This window comes from Pristis pectinata, chromosome 7 (genome assembly GCF_009764475.1).
Source record: "Pristis pectinata isolate sPriPec2 chromosome 7, sPriPec2.1.pri, whole genome shotgun sequence".
NCBI classification, from domain to species: Eukaryota; Metazoa; Chordata; class Chondrichthyes; order Rhinopristiformes; family Pristidae; genus Pristis; species Pristis pectinata.
Window position 1 is genome coordinate 69,178,589 of NC_067411.1, and position 16,657 is coordinate 69,195,245.

The window sequence follows — 16,657 nt, forward strand, 5'->3', positions numbered from 1 at the left end:
TTGAGCGATCCAATACCAGAGGGCATGCATTTAAGGTGAGAGGGGGTAGGCTCAGAACAGACGTGAGGGGTATGTATTTTACTGAGAAAGTGGTGAATGCCTGGAATGTGTTACCTGATAGGGTGGTGGAGGCAAATTCATTGGGGGCCTTTAAGAGGGGCTTGGATGGGCACATGAATGAGAAGAAAATAGAGGGATATGGGCATTCTGCAGGGAGGAGAGAATAGCTATGTTGGCACAACATTGTGGGCCGAAGGACCTGTTCTATGCTGTACTCTTCTATGTTCTATGTTCTAACTTCCCCACTTCTGACCTTATGATGAAAGGAAGCTCATTGATGAAGCAACAGATGGTAACTGGGCCTAGAACACTGCTTTGAGAAATTCCTGAAATGAAGTCTTGAGACTAATCTGATTGACAATCATAAACTAGAACCATTTATGCTTCTGCAAGATATAACTCCAACCTTTGGAGTATTTTCCTTCAATGCCCATCACTGCATTTTTACCAGGGCTTCTTGATGACACATTAGGTCAAAAACAACCTTCATGTTGAAGGAAGTTATACTCACCTGCTTGGTCCGTGTTTGGACCTAGGCTGTGAGGAAGCCTGATGCCATGTTGTCCTGGTGACGCCAGCACATGTTGAATCCATGGATTACTTTCCACATATATGTCATGACACCCAGCATGACCTTGCTACCAGCTTTTAACTACCACTCCTCTATCTTTATAATTTTAGATAGCAAATGTGCCATCCAGTACTAGCTGAAAAAAATCTCCTCATATAATGGGAATAGCAAAGCCATTATCTTCAGTCTTCATCAGAAACTTGGGGACCTTTCACTGATTCCGTTTTTCTTTCGGTTTGTAACTGAACCAAAATACTACAGATATCTATCTCCAGCACCCGTTCATTAACTCTTTTTCTGTTTTGCTGAGTATTTTCACATTTCTTGTAACCTTGGTGTCACTTCTTACTGCAAGATAGTTTCAGATTGTGTGTACATGCCATTACTATGACTTTGGTAATATTCCTGCCTCAGCTCCTGCACACATCATCTGCAGATGAAACATCCAATGCAGTTCCAGCTGGTCTCCTTACTTCCACTTCTCATAAACTCAAGGTCATCCAAATCTTTACTGCCCCTGAGCTAAATTGTACAAAATTTCCCTCACCCACCACCACTGCACTTACTGCACCAAGTGGACCATGGTTAAACAATGCTTCAGTTTTTAAGTTCTCACCCTTATTTCCAAATCCCTCTGTGGCCATTGCTCATGAGCTGATTGATATGCACAACCTCCTATCCAGATTATTTTATCATGATTTCTATGTCCACAGAATACTTTGATATTTCTTTTCGCATACCTTGATAGTTTAATGTCATTGTTCCTCCTTAACTTACTGATTTTTTTAACTTCTTTCCTATTGTTGTATTCCATGTTGTTATCTCAATTATTCTTTTTCCTTCCTTATAATTTTGCCCCATCTATTTATTAATTTGTGATGTTTCAGAATTAGTTAATTTATTTGCATACCTGAACCAAGTTAACAGTTATTGGCAGCAGTCTCCATCTTGAGAGTTGTATTGGTTTATTGGTTGAAGAATGCTGATCGGGGATCTTCAGATGACCTTTTTGGTCAGTTTTCCATTCTGAAAACAACCACTTTATTTGGAGAAACTGAGTTACAATTCAGGACAGATGTGGAAGGAAAGTTTACTTCTGTTGACTCTAAAGATGAGAGGAAAACCCTTTCTTTAATTTTGCACAAATTATTAATCACATTTCAAAAGTTACCTGAATTGCTTGTATGGAAAACAAGAATAATTTAACACTGGTACCATAAAGCATACAGATCTGAGATGGCAATTATGACTCAATATTAGGGAAAAGTTCAGCATGTGGCTGTATCCTTTCCCACTTTATGGTAAAACTGGAAGATTAATGACAAAGGATTCTATAAGACCAAAGACAGCATGAAAGGAAGCTGTTTAGTAATCATGCTTGTTTTTTTTGCAAGTCTAATCAAAATTTGCTTTCTCCTATTTGACTGGTATTTTCTTCTGCTTCAAGTATTTATCAAAAAAATCCATTTCTCACAACTTCAAATAGCAAGGATTCTTTTGTTGTGTTTCCTTGTTTTCTTGAAGTGCACTGGCACATTTAGGGATTGATGTATTTTAGTCTCCCCAGGTCTTTTCATTTCCCACACCTTTGAGTAGCTTTTGATGAAGTGCAAATCCCCATTTCTTGCTTTTCCTCTCAAAGTCTGGTGTTTTTTACTCAGCCATATTAAACTATATCACACCATGCCTTCTCATTCTGCTAATTTGCCAATATACGTCTTTCTGTTCTTTTTTTACTCTTTGCCCAATCCCCTTCTTTCAATCCATTTTCTCAGTAAAAAAAAATTATCAAAATATAAATATATTCAAATGTATATAACTACACAAATTCTAAGTTTGGCCTGAGCACGGAAGCCACTGTGCAGAGAATTAGGAAAATGTAGAGGCCCACCTCATGCTTTTTCTTCCTTTAGGCCACACAGAAAAAGCTTAGGCTTTTTCTTCCTTGGTCTACAGTAAGTTATCCCAGAACCCCTTTCCCTCACTTAGGAAAGTGTTGGTGGAAACTAAAAGCTGGTCAGTTTTCCAACAATCAGCAGCTACTTCCTATCCACTTTCCACCCATTCTGGATAAGAAGTGGAGTGTGGCTTAGCAGTTAAATCTTCCAGAGGAAAGAGTGAAATTAACTTAAACTAGCAGTTCCCCATTGCTAACCCAGTGGCAGTTAAGGTCTCCGGTAATAGTTTAAACTTCTAAGTTCCACAAGGATTTTAAACTCTCATCTTAGTGTTTGGTTTTGGGCCAACACTAATTTGTATTCCTGGGCAGTAAGTGGATATGAAAGCTCCAATAACACATCCCTCCGGCCAAGTGAATAGCTACCACAGCTTATCACAAGAAAGTGTAATTTAGTACACAAATGTTGCACCTAAAATAAAATACTCTCAATTACTTCTTGTCACTGTAGTTCGATGGCCTCAATGCTATTTCCAGATCTTTGCTATTTACAGGTTTACAAACTGGTTCACCATCCTTCTTTGAATCATGATTCGTAAAGGAGTTATGTTGCAATGGTGAGCAGTTTAAGTTTACTCAGTTCCTGAAATAGCAAGGAACACTTTGTGCCAGAATTCTGATCAGATGACCACTGAGGATTCTGCACTGCAATCCTATCTCCTTTCTGATCAAAAGGAATTTAACTTTTTTTGTTTATTTTGGTTAAGTTATATCAACACCAATGTGACCATTGTGTCCAATGTGTTTTATGCACAGAAGTGTCATGTGACATACCTATGTATTCCATTCTCACAATACTATGAGAACGATTACCTTGATTAAATCTTCCAAAACGTGAACAGAAACAAATTCAAATTAAACTGATATTCCAAAGTCTTTGTTTCAAGCATGTTCCAGATGTTCTTAAGGGTTACTATTTCGTGATTCTATCCCTTGAATAGTTTATCAAATTGCACTGCTGATGAGTTGCATTAAGAAAGGAGAAATGTATACCAAAACAGAAACTGCTGGAACTATTCAGCAGGTTGTTTGGCTTCTGCAGTAGAAGAGCAGTTAACATTTCACATCAATGATCTTCCATCAGAACCAATAAATGTATCATTGTATTCATCTAATGACTGCTTCAGCTCTATTTGAATAAACAGCCAATAGGTACTGCTCTTACCTGAATCTACACAATACTTTTCTTGTGAGTGGTTAGAGGCATGCACATCATTAGTAGAGAATGCTGATCTTTGGTGGAGTCCAGTGCCTTTATCGTTACTCAGATTGGATGAAGTTGTGTTGATATATTTTAACAAACCCATTATCCCCTTTGGAACGAACATCAGATTCTGTCTTTATTTCTTTAATTAACCTTGTTAAGTTAGCACCGGATGTTTTTTAGAACTCTGGTGAAAGCAGTTTGGTTGCTGTAGTAGGGTGAAATATGAACTGAGGGATATGCATGCTAAGTGAGCTCAGCAAAGAGTTCAGAGACAATAACATATTTAAGGAACTCAGGAAGAAAAAAGGGAATTACAGACAGGGCATGAATGAGACGGAATAGGTTTTTTGAGGAAGAAATCTGAAAAATGTTGGAGTAACAGCAAAGCATACTGTTGATGTCAATTTACAGTAAATTGAAGAAGCATCAAGTGTCCAGTTCCATTCTTCTAACCTCCTCCCTCATGCTGCTGTGACAAAATCAAGATTCTGTAACTCTTTTCTCACAAGGTCTCAAAGCTTTGCAATTTCCTGCTTACCACAAATCTCCCTTCCTCAAATAGTCTTCAGACTGTAAAACAATAATTTAACATTCCCAAATTATTCCTTCTTAATTTAACATATATTTTTATTATGCCCTTTACCTAATAGCATGCACCTTGACCCACTGTAATAAGAATCCATTTATTATCTGATAGTATCTTTTTCATATGTATCCAAAGTGCTGTATGGTTATTGTGATATAGATTGATATGGGGAATGAAGGCAGTGAAGGGAACACCAATTGAAGATGAATTATATTATTCCTTTATTACCACAGTGGGGAGGATTATTTTCCTCACCATAAAGTCTTTCACATTGGTGGTCTACTGGAACACAAAGAACTTTGGCCTTCTGAAATGAAGAAGGATTTTTGCCTTCTCAATTTAGTTGATTTAAACAATAAGACTGTGAAAATATATCAGCTCTATATCTTTATTTATTAGTTGAAAATATTTTTGTATAACAAGCAATACAGGGTTTATTCATATTGAATCAAACATGTTTTGATGAAGTAGTTGTCCTTCTCAGTAATGTGGAAATAGCCTGTTGTCTTGTTAACCATTGAAAATATGACTATTTTCTGTCGTATGGCAATGAGTGCTTTTGATTGTAAATGTCATTGACTTAAATGAGTCATTTAAAAAAATATCAGAGTCCAACAAACATCATTTACTTTCTCCCATTAATCAGGCTGAATTTTGACATGCCACCAGGTTGGGTGGGAGAGAGAAGGTTGGAGGATGCTGATGTGCTGTCCCCAGCAGTGTACGGGAAGTTGAGAGGTTTCTGCAGCACACTTGCACTGATTTTTTTTTAACCAAGCCTTCGGTTGCTACCCATTTTATATTTGGATTAACTTGGGCAATATAATATCAAATATGATTCAATTTCAGCTCCACCGATGTTTGACAACTACCTGGACAACAACCAAAGCAGAAAAAGTGAAGTATATGTGAACCGCTGGACTTGGCATCTCTTTGCTGTAACCTTGCTGGGGCTGTAAGGAACCACTGGGACATTACCTTCCCTGCTGATTGGGTAATTATGCCTCCAGAAAGAAAATGAGGCTGGGGGGTGACCATGGAAATAAGCAGCAGGAGCTCCTGGAATTGGGGCCAAAACTGATTTGGTGAACCCATAAGATTAGGAAAGGTGAGTAGACTGACACTTTCATCTCCATCCCTGAGTACATTGACCCCTAAATCCCTCACTCTACCTGTTAACTCTACTCCAGTATATCACTCCTCACACACACTCACCTTACAGGGACACTAATCCTTTTTTATGGATGCACTTCTCCATCTATACTTTCAACCTTATCCTTTTACAACATCTTGCCTTGTTCTCGTGGACACCATTAACAAAAGCTCTTCATCCTTCCATTCAGAACAGGCCCTTCCCTCACTCATATCTCTCTTCTTCCTCCTTGCAAGAAGGAATGCACAAAATAGCAGGAAAACAGAAAGAACTGGAGCCGAACCTCTGCAGAAGCCAACCCATGGAGTTGAAGGGAAGGAGGCTTTGGTTATTCCCAAGATGCATGGCCATCAGGGACGAGAATCCCAGCTACCTTGTGACAAAATTCAACATCATTCACTCCCATTGTAAACAAGACTCACTTGTGTGGGTTTGAAGTCAGCAGCAAGTGAAAAATTATCATGCATGTGGCAACAAGATCCTTACATTGATTGTTCTAATTCATGTTTGTAGTCCTCCAGCAGTCATTCACACAACACACAGGACATGAAGAAAGGGTGGTAACAATGACTCCTTCTCCATGGAGGTCACTCATTCTAAGGATGCACCATCAGAACAGTCAAGCAGACCACGTAGCAACTTCTCAGTGGGTTCAGCAAGAAGGATGATTGGATTTTCACCTGACGACTCATGTTCTCAAATGAACAGGAGCAGATAGTGGAGCCTGAAGCATGTTGGAGGATGCAGGATGCTCCAAGCCCTGAGGCTGATGTACCTTCCGAGCATCAATAAGAATGTGCAATGAACTGGCAGGACCGTGTATTTGCAGAGTGATTACACACATTCATCTTGAGCATGATGTTGAATGTGGGCGTCTGATGATGTACTCCTTCCTGGGAAAAGAGACCACAGGCACGGAGCATCAAATGCGGCAATCACACAAGCACCAAAAATAGGATACCAGGTACCATACCAAACTGATCTGCTGCAAAGTGCTCACCCAGTCATTGTCATCAAGGAAGTGCAGGGGATCCATGAGAGGGGTGATGGTGACAAGTCACATGGCAAAAGGGGTTCTGATCAAAACACTTCCTCTTCCCATTGGTTGGTACTACCACTTTGTCCCTGAGACTACTAAGCATGCTGCCTTGTATCCCAGGTGTTTTTCTGAGCATGTGTGTGGCGTAGTAGACTATGTCACGGCACCCACAAGCTCCAAAACCAGAGGAATTTGGTCAAGCATCACAACAGTCAGAGCAAGGACCTGAGCAGTTTGCATCTACCTCTTTTGAAGCCACAGGATTTGCAACACATGGGACTATTAGGAAGAAGAAGATTAAACATACATGGTGGCATAAGTTATGCAAGTGGGTGTTTTATGCAGTGTTAGAGTGCTAAGTTTGTGTTATTTTGCCATTCATAAATCTCGTTTGTTAAAACCATTTTCTGATCTTGCAGGTATTTGATTTAGGGGCTACCAAGAACTTTTTTAGACTGGCTGGACGTAAATTGATAATGAGAAATAGGGATACACATCACTGATTGGCCCCTTTGTTCATTTATATCGTTACTGTTTTTCTCTCCTCAAACACTGTTCCTCTCTCCTTCAAATCTTCATCATCAACCATTTCCACAAAAAAACCCTTGACCCCTACATTCTCACAAACTACTTTCCCATCCCAATCTCCTTTTTCTCTTGAAAATCCTTTTACCTTTTTTAGTTCTGAATTCATGCTCATATTTTCCTGGAAATCCATTTCTGCATTCCTCCAATGTAGCTTATGTCTCTGCCAAAGCATTGAAGTATTTTTTAATCAGAGTCATAAATGACATCCCATGTGATTATAGCAAAGGTAATCTAGCCCCCCCTCATCCTCTGCGGCCTTTGATATGGCTGACACTCCATCCTCCTCCAACACTCCTCCATTGACATCCAACTGGATGTGAATCCAATCGTCCAACTCCAGCTGAGCTCAGAATATTACCGACAATGTCTTTTCTTCCACTGCCTGGGCAATTACCTCCATTGTCTTCTCCCGTTTCTCATATATATGCTGTTCCTCAGCAACATTATCTAGAAACAATCACAGTCTTCGCTATGCCATTTACAACCTTGGTGCCTTGTTTTACCTGAGATGAACCTCAGACTACATATCCACAGGGTCAATAAGACCACCTACTTCTGCCTCCATAATGTTTCTGATTCCAATCCTCCACCCTGCTTCATTTTAGCTCTGCTGAACTTCCATTCAACCGCAATTACCTATGAACTTGATTTTTTCATTGGACTACTGGCTGGGCTCCCTCCTTCTCCCACCTGTAAACTTAATCTGCAGCAAGTCCTTTTGCTAGCTTACATCCATTGGCTCTCAATTAAACAATTTTAAAATTCCTTTCTTTGTTTTTGAATCCTCTCATGGCCTTGCCCCTCCATATTTTTGTTATTTCCAGCTGTACAACCCTCTGAGATATATCGTTCTTCCATGTCCAATCTCTGCACCATTAGTAATCTTAATTGTTTCATCATTGGTGCACCTGCCTTCACATTCTAAGCCCCTATGCCCTGGAGTTCCTTTCCTAAACCTTTCTACTTCCTCTTTATTCCTTTTTAAGACAATCTTTCAAACCTATCTTTTTTGACCAAGCTTTTGATTATCTGCTCTAATGTTCCTGAATGTGCTTGTGTTAAATTTTATTTGACAAATTGTTCTTGTGGTGCACCTCTGATGATTTTATATACCAAACGTACTACATAAATACAAATTATTTTTGTTTTTTTTTTGCTCCTTTGCTGTTTGTAAAGTTCATTTGTTGTTTGTAAGATTCCTTAGTATTCAGGGTTATTTAGAAATCAGATAGTGTAACTTATGAAGGTTAAAAAATAACTCACAATAGTGAGAACTTGCAGTTGCGTAAACTCCACCATTGGCTTTTCATTATTTGTATTGACTGCTCCTCATTTTCCTCCTCACTGCATCAAGGAGCTCAATGCAGTGTTCGTCTCCTATATGTCCAAACCTTAGCACTGCACAAAGTTGCACAAGCAGCACACCACCACCACTCAGGAGATCCTGACACATTTAGGGTCATCAAAGCACCTGAAACACATCTTCAGCATGCCAATGCCTTTCTCAGTGACACATTAGACTGTCAATTAAACTGAACCATAATGGCTTTGGTTCCTGGGTTTCTGATCTTTACACATATTTTCAGCTATTCTTTAAAGGGATTTGTTCCTTTCCTCCCAACTAACTTTTAATTCTATTTCAAAATGCTGAGAGATTAGGGAGTGTGAAGAGTCACAGGATGAAAGTGTGACAGCATAGTATTACTCAGGAATATAGTGCATTCCTGCATGAAGTTCTTTTTGTAGTTGCATGCAAGCTGCATATTGAAGGAATGGAAATCCTTGTGGTTGATAAACACTTTTGGCCCATTTGGGAGTGACTTTGACTTCATTGTGTAGTCAGTGACTATGCCCTCCAATGGCAAGCAAACTAGATGCAATTAATTATGCAGCTTGACAAGGAAGTCATATAGAAGTTATGTATCTGTGTGTCAATTGCAAGATCCTGGAAGTATTCCTGATTTAAGGAATGGGATGATTTGAGACATGAGGTTGAGGACAATGGTGACTATGACAGGGTCGGTAAGTTTATGAATATAGCTCCCAGATTCACTCAACACTAACATTACAATAACATACCTATTTGCTGTCAACTCTTCAGCCTTCCCCAACACTACTGTGCTGTTTCTTACTTTCTCTGGTGAACTCTGGGAAGCTTGGAAAACTGAAGTGGGTTAAGTTAAAACTCTAGATTCTATTTACTACCACTCTTGATGACCTGTTGATATACTAAATCTGACAACCTATCTCTCCATAAGACATAGGAACAGAATTAGGCTATTTGGCCCTTCGAGTCTGCTCTGCCATTCGATCATGGCTGACTTATTTTCTCTCTCAACCCCATTCTCCTGCCTTCTCCCCATAACCTTTGATGCCCTTACTAATCAAGAACCTATCAACCTCAGCTTTAAATACACCCAATGACTTGGCCTCCACAGCTATCTGTGGCAATGAATTCCACAGGTTCACCACCCTCTGGCTAAAGAAATTCCTCCTCATCTCTGTTCTAAAGGGACGTCCTTTTATTCTGAGACTGTGGCCTCTGGTCTTAGACTCTCCCACTACTGGAAACATCCTCTCCACATCCACTCTATCCAGGCCTTTCAATATTTGGTAGATTTCAATGAGATCCCCCCCTCATCCTCCTAAACTCCAGCGAGTACAGGCCCAGAACCATCAAACGCTCCTCACACGTTAACCCTTTCATTCCTGGGATCATTCATGTAAACCTCCTCTGGACCATCTCCAACGCCAGCACATGCTTTCTTAGATATGGGGGCCAAAACTGCTCACCATACTCCAAATATGGTCTGATCAACACCTTGTAAAGTCTCAGCATTACATCCTTGCTTTTATATTCTAGTCCTCTTGAAATGAATGCTAACATTGCATTTGCCTTCCTTACTACTGACTCAACCTGCAAGTTAACCTTTAGGGAATCCTGCATTAGGAATCCCAAGTCCCTATCCACTTCTGATTTCTGAATTCACTCCCCATTTAGAAAACATTCTATGCCTTTATTCCTTCTACCAAAATGCATGACCATACCCTTCCCTACACTGTATTCCATCTGCCGCTTCTTTGCCCATTCTTCCAACCTGTCCAAGTCTTTCTGCAGACTCCCTGCTTCCTCAACACACCTGCCCCTCCACCTATCTTTGTATCATCCACAAACTTGGCCACAAAGCCCTCAATTCCATCATCCAGATCATTAACATATAACTTGAAAAGTAGCGAACCCAACACCAACACTTGCGGAACACCAATAGTCACCGGCAGCCAATCACAAAAGGCCCCCTTTATTCCCACTCTTTGCCTTCTGCCAGGCAGCCAATCTTTTATCCATGCTAGTACCTTTCCTGTAATACGATGGGCCTCCTATCTTGTTTAGCAGCCCCATGTGCGGCACTTTGTCAAAGACCTTCTCAAAATCCAAGTAAACAACATCCACTGACTCTCCTTTGTCTCTCCTGCCTGTTACTTCCTCAAAGAATTCCAACAGATTTGTCAGGCAAGATGTCCCCTCAAGGAAACCATGCTGACTTCAGCCTATTTTATCATGAGCTTCCAAGTACCCTGAAACCTCATCCGTAATAACGGACTCTAACTTCTTACCAACTACTGAAGTCAAGCTAACTGGCCTATAATTTCCTGTCTTTTGCCTCCCTCCCTTCTTAAAGAGTGGAGTGACATTTGTGATTTTTCCAGTCCTCTGGAACCATTCCTGACTCTAGTGATTCTTGAACGATCACTACTAATTCCTCCACAATCTTTTCAGTTACCTCTTTCAGAACCCTGGGGTGTAGTCCATCTGGTCCAGATGACTTATCAGTCACAGTTGCCTCATCCTCATTCGGGCCTTTCAGTTTCCCAAGCACCTTCTCCTTAGTAATAGCAACTACACTCACTTCTGCCCCCTAACTCTCTCGAATTTCTGGCATGTCGCTGGTGTCTTCCACAGTGAAGACCGATGCAAAATACTCATTCAGTTTGTCCGCCATTTCTTTGTTCCCCCTTACTACCTGTCCAGCGTCATTTTCCAGCGGTCTGATATCCACTCTTGTCTCTCTTTTACTCTTTCTATATCTGAAAAAGCTTTTGGTATCTCCTTTTATATTATTGGCTAGCTTACCTTCATATTTAATCTTTTCTCCCCTTATTGCTTTTTTAGTTGCCTCCTGTTGGTTTTTAAAGGTTTCCCAATCCTCTAGCTTCCCAGTAATTTTTGCAATATTGTATGCCCTCTCTTTTGCTCTTATGCTGTCTTTGACTTCCCTTGTCAGCCACAGTTGCCTCATCCTCCCTTTAGAATGCTTCTTCTTCTTTAGGATGAACTGATCCTGTTTCTTCTGGATTACTCCCAGAAACTCCTGACATTGCTGCTCTACCATCATCCTGTAGACCAGTTAGTGTTAGACTTCCTACTGGCTGAGGAAGGTGGTACTTGTGCCATTATTGGTCAGGAATATTCCTGACTCATCCGAAGACATCACTGATTTGGCTGCACACATCCAGAAGGAGACTGACAAGATCAGAAAGATTGGGCAGGAGTTATATAGGACCCCTTTGTCACCTTGGGGGCCCTTTAGCTGGCTCCATTCCCTGTTGGGGGTTGAGGTACCTCCATCATACAATGGATACTCAGGGCCGTCGGATCCGGTTATTTTTGAATCCGCAGGTTCTTTCAGGAGTCCAAGAGTGAGTTGAAAACAACTTGGTGCTTCACAAAGTTTTATTGGAAAAGTTTAAAACAAAGGAACGGTCACAGAGTACATGGCACTAGCTTTACTACAAGGAGATGAGCTGAGACAAAGGAACTAAAAATGAGCCAAGGCCAGGGGGAAGAGAGCAAGAGAGTGATTAACAAAAAACAGCACCTTTTATACCTGCGATAAGAGGTACTCCTTAGCTAAGAATCGTCCCTTCAGGAAACCTTTTGGACACCTGTGGCAAAACCAACCAATGAGAAAACACATATTCACCTGATGGATGAACCAATAAGCTAAGAAGTGGTTACACCTTGTATAGCCACTTGAGGTGTATTAAACACTATACATGTTAAAAAATGACTTAAGATGGTCAAATCCAACAGGGCCTTATTTCTGCTGGTTGTGATATTTGTTTTTAATCTCTTGCCTGAGATCACTCTGTAGGGTGATGGCCCACAGAGCAGCCGCCTCCATCATGACCAACAGCCAATCACCCCTGATGAAATCATCGCAGAGTTCCGGAAACGCTGTGCAATTGAAACTCAATAAGATTTGTGTTGTCCTTTACACAAAAGGGGAGAAGTGTGGTCGCTGTGGCAAGGCAAGGGTTAAGATAGTGTTCAGACAGAGATGGTTTGTAGACAGTCTGCAGTAACCCGTGCTGAGCAAGGTCCTTGAGAGCATAGCTCCTCTTTGTACAGCATGGCAGCCGAGGTCACCAGGCATACCAAGGCAAGATAAGGATGCAAAGGAAGGATTGCAAGGCACACACTAACTATTGGACAATTACTTTAACTCATAGGTATTATTGGCCATTAACATGTAGGTTCTATTGGTCATTAACACCTATATTAATGGAACATGATTGGTATTTTATGTATGCAAATAAGGGATTCTAAGGTATCCAAAGATTTTAATTGGTCAATATCTGTTTAAAAAAGACAACTCTTTGTTGAAACTTTAGAATAGTTCGGTGATAGGGGCCGGACTTTTTTTCTTGTAATACCAATGCATCCGATTTTAGCTTCTCCCTCTCAAACTGCGAGATGAGTTCTACCATATTATGATCACTGCCTCCTAAAGGTTCCTTTACCTTAAGCTCCCTAATCAAATCTGGTTCATTGCACAACACCAAATCCAGAATTGCCTTTTCCCTAGTGGGCTCAGCCACAAGCTGCTCCAGAAAGCCATCTCGTAGGCATTCTACAAATTCCTTCTCTTGGGATCCAGTACCAACCTGATTTTCCTGATCTACCTGCATATTGAAATCCCCCATGACCACCGTAACATTGACCTTTTTACATGCCTTTTCTATGTCCTGTTGTAATTTGTACCCCACATCCTGGCTACTATTCGGAGGCCTGTATATAATTCCCATCAGGGTCTTTTTACCCTTGCAGTTTTTATTAACTCTACCCACAAGGATTCTACATCTTCTGATCATTTGTCACTTCTTGCTAAGGATTTGATTTCATTTTTTACCAACAGAGCCACCCCACACCCTCTGCCCACCTGCCTGTCTTTTCGATAGGATGTGTGTCCTTGTTTACCTCCCACCTGTGATCTTCTTTCAACCACAGCTCTGTGATGCCCACAATGTCATATCTGCCAATTTCTAACTGCGCTATGAGCTCGTCTACCTTATTTCATATACTGCGTGCATTCAAATATAACACCTTCAGTCCTGTATTCACCATCTTTCTTCTCAAATTTGTCTCCATGTTGCCGGATTCTTATCCCTTTCTAAACTTTCTGTCTTATTCTTTATTCTGGAGACTTCAGTAACCTTTCCTGTGCTCTCCTTCCCTTTTACTTCATCCACATTTTTCCAATCTGTTGAAACCACCCCCTTACTATTTAGTTTAAGGCCCTATCTGCAACCCTAGTTATATGATTCACCAGGACCCAGTGTGATTCAGGTAGAGCTCGTCCCATCAGAGCAGCTCTGTCCTTCCCCAATACTGGTGCCAATGTCCCACGAGTTCAAACCCACTTCTCCCACACCAATCTTTGAGCCACACATTTAACTCTCTTGTCTTATTTACCCTGTGCCAATTTGCATGTGGCTCAGGTAGCAAATCCAGACATTATTACCTTTTTGGTTCTGCTTTTTGAGTCCCTAGCTGCTCAAATTCCCTCAGCAGAACCTCTTTCCTTGTTCTACCTATGTCGATGGTACCCACATGGACCACGACAACTGGACCTTTCCCCTCCCATTCCAAATTCTTCTGCAGGTCGGATGAGATATCCCAAGACCGGGCACCAGGCAGGCAACACAGCCTTCAGGTCTCTCGATCCTTGCGACAAAGAATTGTGTCTATTCCCTGACTGTACTATTCCCAATCACAACTACATTTCTCTTCTCTGCCCCCTCTTGAGTGGCTCCCTAAACCACAGTGCCACAGTACGGTTGCTCATCCTTCTCCCTGGGAGTTGCTCCCACACAGTCCAATATGCTTGACTTAAATGCTGATCAATGGATTAGAAGAGTACAGCACAGGAACAGGTCCTTCGGCCCACGACGTCTGTGCCAAGCATGGTGCCAAATTAAATTAAATCCCTTCTGCCTGTACGTGATCCATATCCCGCCATTTCCTGTGTATTCATGTGTCTATCTAAAAGCCTCTTAAACGTCACTATCGTATTTGCTTTCACCACTACCCTGCAGCCCATTCCAGGCACCTACCACTCTCTGTGTAAAAAAAACTTGCCCCACTCATCTTCCTTAAACTTTCCTCCTTGCACCATAAATGCATGTTCTCTAATATTTAACATTTCTACACTGGGAAAAAGATTCTGACTGTCTACCCTATCTATGTCTCTCATAATTTTATGAACTTCTATCAGATCTCCCCTCAGCCTCCAATGCTCCAGAGAAAACAACCCAAGGATTGGAGGTAGCTCTCCGACATATTGTCACTTTCGGCATATTTGGCTTCCCACCAACTCCCAAACACATTTTCTCAGCAGATCTACAGGAAGGATGTGGAAGCCATAGAAAGGGTGCAGAAGAGATTTACAAGGACGTTGCCTGGATTGGGGAGCATGCCTTATGAAAACAGGTTGAGTGAACTCGGCCTTTTCTCCTTGGAGTGACGGAGGATCAGGGGGGACCTGATAGAGGTGTATAAGATGATGAGAGGCATTGATCGTGTGAATAGTCAGAGGCTTTTCCCCAGGGCTGAAATGGTTGCCACAAGAGGACACAGGTTTAAGGTGCAGGGGAGTAGGTACAGAGAAGATGTCAGGGGTAAGTTTTTTACTCAGAGAATGGTGAGTGCGTGGAATGGCAACGGTGGTGGAGGCGGATACGATAGGGTCTTTCAAGAGACTTTTGGATAGGTACATGGAGCTTAGAAAAATAGAGGGCTATGGGTAAGCCTAGTAATTTCTAAGGTAGGGACATGTTTGGCACAGCTTTGTGGGCCGAAGGGCCTGAATTGTGCTGTAGGTTTTCTATGTTCTATGTTCTATCTCTCATTCAGCCTTTGAGACTGATGGCAGAGTCTATTAATCTGCTCAAAACAGAAAAGCAGGGTATTATTAACTGGTGAAAGATTGGATAATGCTGATGTTCAAAGGGACCTAGGTACTCTTGTTCACAAGTCACAGAAAACCAACGTGCAAGTGCAGCAAGCAGTTAGGAAGGCAAATGATACGTTGACCTTTATCACAAGAGGTTTTAATTTCAGATCTAATGATATTTTATGTAGGGCCTTCATGAAAATGCACCTGGAGAATGGTGTACAGTTTTAGTCTCTTTACTTATAAAAGGATATAGTTGCCATAGAGGGAGTGCAGTGAAGAATCACTAGACTGGTGATGGGTTTGCAGAATGAGGAGAAATAAGAGGAGATCTGACAGAATTTTACAAAAACCAACAGAGATGCATGGACTAGATGTATGGAGGATCTCTGGCTGAGGTGACTTGAACCAAACATCACTGCCTCAGAATAAGTGTTAGCCACTCAGGACTGCGATGAGAAAATATTCCTTCACATGGAAGTTGGTGAATATTTGGACCTCCCTACCCAGGTGGGCTACAGAGACTCACTCATTGAATTCATCCAAAACAGAAAGCAATGGATTTCTGTACATAAGGAGAATCAAGGGATATTTGAATGGAGCAGGGAAGTGGAGTTGAGATGCAAAATCAGCCATGGTCAAGATGAATTGCAGAGGAGGCTCAAAGGACCAATGGCCTATTTCTGCTCCTATTTCTTATGTTCTTATATTAATCGAATAGCTATTAAAATTATTTTAAATACAATTGGCACCATTTGAAAAATGATCTGCATTAAAATCCCATGCCAAAAGTTATGCAACATCATGCCCACTTTGGCAACAGCAATTGATGTTGAAATTTCCTGACTACTTAGCAGACACCAGAACCAGAAAATCAGATCAAACAAATAAATATCAGTGTAAACAATGAACGCTGAATGATGCAAGAAAATCTCACACTATTTGCACCTCTCTCAAGATCATAAGTTGACATCAATTATAAATTAAAGCATGGAACCATTATATATGCACAAAAAACATAGAATGTTTAAGAAGTTGCATTGAGGAAGGTCTTCAGTTTTTAATGTATGGCAACATAAACATGCATTCAAAAGAAAGCACAGGCTAGTGTAGAAAAATACATACAATATATACAAAAATAACGATAAAACAACTTAAATATGTCCTAAAGTATTGCTGTGTCCAAAACTTTTGGTATTAATTTACACACATTTCAAACCAGTGAAACTACAGATAATTATTACAAATCATATTTTTTCCCT